Raw genomic sequence first — 7,500 nt, 5'->3', positions numbered from 1 at the left:
CACACACACACACACACACTGCTCCCCTATCCCCAAATCTCCAGCCACTTGTCCCCCCACACACACACACTCAAAAGGCTCCCTCAGTCTTCCCAGGCATCTCCTCCCTGGGTTGGGTGGGTTGTGTGAGAGCGTTGGGAGAACTAATCTGGGGAAGATCAGGTCTGATAAGGGGCATCGGGAGCCTGTAGGATAATGTTGGATTTATCAGACCACGCTCTGCCGACGGGGAATTGTGAACAGCAGAGTAGAGCAGGTGAAAGTCTGTTTCTCTCGCTCAGCTACAGTTATTTCATTCTCTATTTCTGTTCTCCCTCTCTTTTTCTTGCTCTCTCTTTTGCCTTCTGTACCTTTTCATGTCATCTTTCTTTTCTTTCTCTTCTCCCTCAGTCTCACTCCCTTCTCCCTCAGTCTCACTCCCTACTCCCTCAGTCTCTCTCCCTTCTCCCTCAGTCTCACTCCCTTCTCCCTCAGTCTCACTCCCTACTCCCTCCTTCTCTCCCTCAGTCTCACTCCCTTCTCCCTCAGTCTCACTCCCTACCCCCTCAGTCTCACTCCCTTCTCCCTCAGTCTCTTCTCCCTCAGTCCTTCTCCCTCAGTCTCACTCAGTCCTTCTCCCTCAGTCTCACTCCCTTCTCCCTCAGTCTCTCTCCCTTCTCCTCAGTCTCACTCCCTTCTCCCTCAGTCTCAGTCTCCCTTCTCCCTCAGTCTCACTCCCTTCTCCCTCAGTCTCACTCCCTTCTCCCTCAGTCTCACTCCCTTCTCCCTCAGTCTCACTCCCTTCTCCTTCAGTCTCACTCCCTTCTCCCTCAGTCTCACTCCCTACTCCCTCAGTCTCACTCCCTACTCCCTCAGTCTCACTCCCTTCTCCCTCAGTATCACTCCCTACTCCCTCAGTCTCACTCCCTACTCCCCCCTCAGTCTCACTCCCTTCTCCCTCAGTCTCACTCCCTTCTCCCTCAGTCTCACTCCCTCTCCCTCAGTCTCACTCCCTACTCCCTCAGTCTCACTCCCTTCTCCCTCAGTCTCACTCCCTACTCCCTCTGTCTCACTCCCTTCTCCCTACTCCCTCAGTCTCACTCCCTTCTCCCTTCTCCCTCAGTCTCACTCCCTACTCCCTCAGTCTCACTCCCTTCTCCCTCAGTCTCACTCCCTTCTCCCTCAGTCTCACTCCCTTCTCCCTCAGTCTCACTCCCTACTCCCTCAGTCTCACTCCCTACCCCCTCAGTCTCACTCCCTTCTCCCTCAGTCTCACTCCCTTCTCCCTCAGTCTCCTTCTCCCTCAGTCTCACTCCCTTCTCCCTCCCAGTCTCACTCCCTACTCCCTCAGTCTCACTCCCTTCTCCCTCAGTCTCACTCCCTTCTCCCTCTGTCTCACTCCCTACTCCCTCAGTCTCACTCCCTTCTCCCTCAGTCTCACTCCCTTCTCCCTCAGTCTCACTCCCTACTCCCTCAGTCTCACTCCCTACTCCCTCAGTCTCACTCCCTTCTCCCTCTGACTTTTTAAGCTCTTGTGATTTAAAGCGAGTCACTGAGGGATGGAGTGTTTTTTATTCTTGTCTAATAGGGCAGAGTGGATTTGTGTGGAACTGAGAGACTTGCTGCCTCTGTTTCCCAGGGGAACTCTTTCACACAGACACACAACCATGTCCTTCTGCTTCAGTCTTGCTCACGCCACAGACAATTAGATGTATTGTTTTTTGAATGGTGCATGTCAACAGGAAGAACATGACAGCTGGCATAGTGGTGACATTATCTATTTACTAGTAACAGGATATAGATTCATTTTCATCCATTTCCACTCCTCCTTCTTCATCCATCCATCCATCTATTCACATCTCCTCCCCTGCACATTGACCACCTATCTTTCTTCCTCTCATCCATCCTACCTTTCAGTCATCTCCTCTCTTCACTTTTTTCCAATGATGTCATGCTCCCACCCTGCCATCATTCCCTCCCTCCACCTCTCCTCTATTCCTCCTTGCCATCACCATTTAATGCCTCTTCCATCTCTTTTTTCTCCTCTACTCTCTAAAAGCCCAACCCTAGCCCTAACCCGTACAGGGCCTTATCTATGCCCTCCAGACCTCCACTGGCATCCCTTGCTTTTGGAAGATAGCAAACAAACGAGGGAGCAGAGAGAGGGATGTGGAGGAGAGGAATATATAAAGCGGTCGACGCAGCCCGCCTGGTCCCGTCTCAGAGAGAGAGGGATGAAAGGGGGGAGGGTGGGATTAGTTCTGAGCTAGTGCTAGTGAATAGAGAGGGAATAAGCCTTCAGAGACAGAGGGATACAGGAATGAAGGGAAGAGCCAGAGAGTAGAAGGGCAGAGAGAGATACAGGAGGAATGAAGAGAAGAGCCAGAGAGTAGACGAGGGCAGAGAGAGATACAGGAGGAATGAAGAGAAGAGCCAGAGCTTTTGGAAGATAGAAAACGAGGGGCAGAGAGAGATACAGGAGGAATGAAGGGAAGAGCCAGCCTGGTAGACGAGGGATGAAAGATACAGGAGGAATAGGGAAGAGCCAGAGAGTAGACAAGGGCAGAGAGAGGGATACAGGAGGAATGAAGAGAAGAGCCAGAGAGTAGACGAGGGCAGAGAGAGATACAGGAGGAATGAAGAGACGAGCCAGAGAGTAGAAGGGCAGAGAGAGATACAGGAGAAATGAAGAGAAGAGCCAGAGAGTTGAAGGGCAGAGAGAGATACAGGAGGAATGAAGAGAAGAGCCAGAGAGTAGAAGGGCAGAGAGAGATACAGGAGGAATGAAGAGAAGAGCCAGAGAGTAGACGAGGGCAGAGAGAGATACAGGAGGAATGAAGAGAAGAGCCAGAGAGTAGACGAGGGCAGAGAGAGATACAGGAGGAATGAAGAGACGAGCCAGAGAGTAGAAGGGCAGAGAGAGATACAGGAGGAATGAAGAGAAGAGCCAGAGAGTGAAGGGCAAGAGAGATACAGGAGGAATGAAGAGAAGAGCCAGAGAGTAGACGAGGGCAGAGAGAGATACAGGAGGAATGAAGAGACGAGCCAGAGAGTAGAAGGGCAGAGAGAGATACAGGAGAAATGAAGAGAAGAGCCAGAGAGTTGAAGGGCAGAGAGAGATACAGGAGGAATGAAGGATTTTATTTATTTATTTGTATTTAACCATTATTTAACTAGGCAAGTCAGTTAAGAACAAATGTATATTTACCCCAGCCAAACCCGGCGCTAGGCCAACTGTGTGCCGCCCAATCACGGCCAGATGGGATTAAGCCTGGATTCGAACCAGGGATTGTAGTGACGCATCTTGCATTGAGATGCAGTGCCTTAGACCACTGTGTCACTCAGGAGCCAGAGAGGAGAAGAGAGAGATACAGGGAAGAGGCAGAGAGGAGAAGAGGAGAGGTCATGCATGCCCCTAGAACAGACAACGTGTGTGTGTTTCTCTCTCTCTCTCTATTTCTCCCTCTCTTATGGACCATGTATTTGTCTATTTCTCTTTATTTCATATTTTTAATGTAACCTTTTATTTAATTAACTGAGCAAGCCAGTTAAGAACACATTCTTATTTTACAATCATGGCCTACCCCATCCAAACCCTCCCCTAACCCGGACGACGCTGGGCTCCCTCCCCTAACCTGGACGACGCTGGGCTCCCTCCCTTAACCTGGACGACGCTGGGCTCCCTCCCTAACCTGGACGACGCTGGGCTCCCTCCCTAACCTGGACGACGCTGGGCTCCCTCCCTAACCTGGACGACGCTGGGCTCCCTCCCTAACCTGGACGACGCTGGGCTCCCTCCCCTAACCTGGACGACACTGGGCTCCCTCCTCTAACCTGGACGACGCTGGGCTCCCCTAACCTGAAGAACGCTGGGCGCCCTCCCTAACCTGGACGACGCTGGGCTCCCTCCTCTAACCTGGACGACGCTGGGCTCCCTCCTCTAACCTGGACGATGCTGGGCTCCCTCCTCTAACCTGGACGACGCTGGGCTCCCTCCCCTAACCTGGACGATGCTGGGCTCCCTCCCCTAACCTGAAGAACGCTGGGAGCTCTCCCTAACCTGGACGACGCTGGGCTCCCCTAACCTGGACGACGCTGGGCTCCCCTAACCTGGAAGACGCTGGGCTCCCCTAACCTGGACGACGCTGGGCTCCCCTAACCTGAAGAACGCTGGCGCCCTCCCCTAACCTGGACGACGCTGGGCTCCCCTAACCTGGACGACGCTGGGCTCCCCTAACCTGGAAGACGCTGGGCCCCCCTAACCTGGACGACGCTGGGCTCCCCTAACCTGAAGAACGCTGGGCGCCCTCCCTAACCTGGACGACGCTGGGCTCCCTCCTCTAACCTGGACGACGCTGGGCTCCCTCCTCTAACCTGGACGATGCTGGGCTCCCTCCCTAACCTGGACGACGCTGGGCTCCCTCCTCTAACCTGGACGACGCTGGGCTCCCTCCCTAACCTGGACGACGCTGGGCTCCCTCCTCTAACCTGGACGATGCTGGGCTCCCCTAACCTGAAGAACGCTGGGCTCCCTCTTCTAACCTGGACGACGCTAGGCTCCCTCCTCTAACCTGGACGATGCTGGGCGCCCTCCTCTAACCTGGACGACGCTGGGCTCCCTCCTCTAACCTGGACGACGCTGGGCTCCCTCCTCTAACCTGGACGACGCTGGGCTCCCTCCTCTAACCTGGACGACGCTGGGCTCCCTCCCTAACCTGGACGACGCTGGGCTCCCTCCCTAACCTGGACGATGCTGGGCTCCCTCCCTAACCTGGACGACGCTGGGCTCCCTCCCTAACCTGGACGACGCTGGGCGCCCTCCCTAACCTGGACGACGCTGGGCTCCCCTAACCTGAAGAACGCTGGGCGCCCTCCCCTAACCTGGACGACGCTGGGCTCCCTCCTCTAACCTGGACGACGCTGGGCTCCCTCCTCTAACCTGGACGATGCTGGGCTCCCTCCCTAACCTGGACGACGCTGGGCTCCCTCCTCTAACCTGGACGACGCTGGGCTCCCTCCCTAACCTGGACGACGCTGGGCTCCCTCCTCTAACCTGGACGATGCTGGGCTCCCCTAACCTGAAGAACGCTGGGCTCCCTCTTCTAACCTGGACGACGCTAGGCTCCCTCCTCTAACCTGGACGATGCTGGGCGCCCTCCTCTAACCTGGACGACGCTGGGCTCCCTCCTCTAACCTGGACGACGCTGGGCTCCCTCCTCTAACCTGGACGACGCTGGGCTCCCTCCTCTAACCTGGACGACGCTGGGCTCCCTCCCTAACCTGGACGACGCTGGGCTCCCTCCCCTAACCTGGACGATGCTGGGCTCCCTCCCTAACCTGGACGACGCTGGGCTCCCTCCCTAACCTGGACGACGCTGGGCTCCCTCCCTAACCTGGACGACGCTGGGCTCCCTCCCTAACCTGGACGACGCTGGGCTCCCTCCCCTAACCTGGACGATGCTGGGCTCCCTCCCTAACCTGGACGATGCTGGGCTCCCTCCCTAACCTGGACGATGCTGGGCTCCCTCCCCTAACCTGGACGATGCTGGGCTCCCTCCCTAACCTGGACGACGCTGGGCTCCCTCCCCTAACCTGGACGACGCTGGGCTCCCTCCCTAACCTGGACGACGCTGGGCTCCCTCCCTAACCTGGACGATGCTGGGCTCCCTCCCTAACCTGGACGACGCTGGGCTCCCTCCCTAACCTGGACGACGCTGGGCTCCCTCCCTAACCTGGACGATGCTGGGCTCCCTCCTCTAACCTGGACGATGCTGGGCTCCCTCCTCTAACCTGGACGATGTACATTTATAGCATGTCTATCCCACGGGGCTGTCTGTAACGTTACTAAGAGATCTAGTCTCTGGACCCCAGAGGCAGGGCTGTCTGTAACGTTACTAAGAGATCTAGTCTCTGGACCCCAGAGGCAGGGCTGTCTGTAACGTTACTAAGAGATCTAGTCTCTGGACCCCAGAGGCAGGGCTGTCTGTAACGTTACTAAGAGATCTAGTCTCTGGACCCCAGAGGCAGGGCTGTCTGTAACTTTACTAAGAGATCTAGTCTCTGGACCCCAGAGGCAGGGCTGTCTGTAACGTTACTAAGAGATCTAGTCTCCGGACACCAGAGGCAGGGCTGTCTGTAACGTTACTAAGAGATGTAGTCTCTGGACACCAGAGGCAGGGCTGTCTGTAATGTTACTAAGAGATGTAGTCTCTGGACACCAGAGGCAGGGCTGTCTGTAACGTTACTAAGAGATGTAGTCTCCGGACACCAGATGCAGGGCTGTCTGTAACGTTACTAACAGATGTAGTCTCTGGACACCAGAGGCAGGGCTGTCTGTAACGTTACTAAGAGATGTAGTCTCTGGACACCAGAGGCAGGGCTGTCTGTAACGTTACTAAGAGATGTAGTCTCTGGACACCAGAGGCAGGGCTGTCTGTAACGTTACTAAGAGATCTAGTCTCTGGACACCAGAGGCAGGGCTGTCTGTAACGTTACTAAGAGATGTAGTCTCCGGACACCAGATGCAGGGCTGTCTGTAACGTTACTAAGAGATGTAGTCTCTGGACACCAGAGGCAGGGCTGTCTGTAACGTTACTAAGAGATGTAGTCTCTGGACACCAGAGGCAGGGCTGTCTGTAACGTTACTAAGAGATGTAGTCTCTGGACACCAGAGGCAGGGCTGTCTGTAACGTTACTAAGAGATGTAGTCTCTGGACACCAGAGGCAGGGCTGTCTGTAACGTTACTAAGAGATGTAGTCTCTGGACACCAGAGGCAGGGCTGTCTGTAACGTTACTAAGAGATGTAGTCTCTGGACCCCAGAGGCAGGGCTGTCTGTAACGTTACTAAGAGATGTAGTCTCCTGGACACCAGAGGCAGGGCTGTCTGTAACGTTACTAAGAGATGTAGTCTCTGGACACCAGAGGCAGGGCTGTCTGTAACGTTACTAAGAGATGTAGTCTCTGGACCCCAGAGGCAGGGCTGTCTGTAACGTTACTAAGAGATGTAGTCTCTGGACCCCAGAGGAAGGGCTGTCTGTAACGTTACTAAGAGATGTAGTCTCTGGACACCAGAGGCAGGGCTGTCTGTAACGTTACTAAGAGATGTAGTCTCCGGACCCCAGAGGCAGGGCTGTCTGTAACGTTACTAAGAGATGTAGTCTCTGGACCCCAGAGGCAGGGCTGTCTGTAACGTTACTAAGAGATGTAGTCTCTGGACACCAGAGGCAGGGCTGTCTGTAACGTTACTAAGAGATGTAGTCTCTGGACACCAGAGGCAGGGCTGTCTGTAACGTTACTAAGAGATGTAGTCTCTGGACACCAGAGGCAGGGCTGTCTGTAACGTTACTAAGAGATGTAGTCTCTGGACACCAGAGGCAGGGCTGTCTGTAACGTTACTAAGAGATGTAGTCTCCGGACACCAGAGGCAGGGCTGTCTGTAACGTTACTAAGAGATGTAGTCTCTGGACACCAGAGGCAGGGCTTTCTGTAACGTTACTAAGAGATGTAGTCTCCGGACACCA

The 7,500-nt window shown here is 54.9% G+C and overlaps 1 pseudogene; it reads left to right on the top strand.

Moving 5' to 3' along the window:
* Window positions 1-7,500, top strand: part of LOC121840861 — a 96,893-nt pseudogene that overhangs the window by 81,491 nt on the left and 7,902 nt on the right.

The sequence above is a fragment of the Oncorhynchus tshawytscha genome, linkage group LG25 (genome assembly GCF_018296145.1).
Source record: "Oncorhynchus tshawytscha isolate Ot180627B linkage group LG25, Otsh_v2.0, whole genome shotgun sequence".
NCBI lineage: Eukaryota > Metazoa > Chordata > Actinopteri > Salmoniformes > Salmonidae > Oncorhynchus > Oncorhynchus tshawytscha.
The sequence above is the reverse complement of the archived record's forward strand: the minus strand, read 5'-3'. Positions and strand labels throughout refer to the sequence as shown.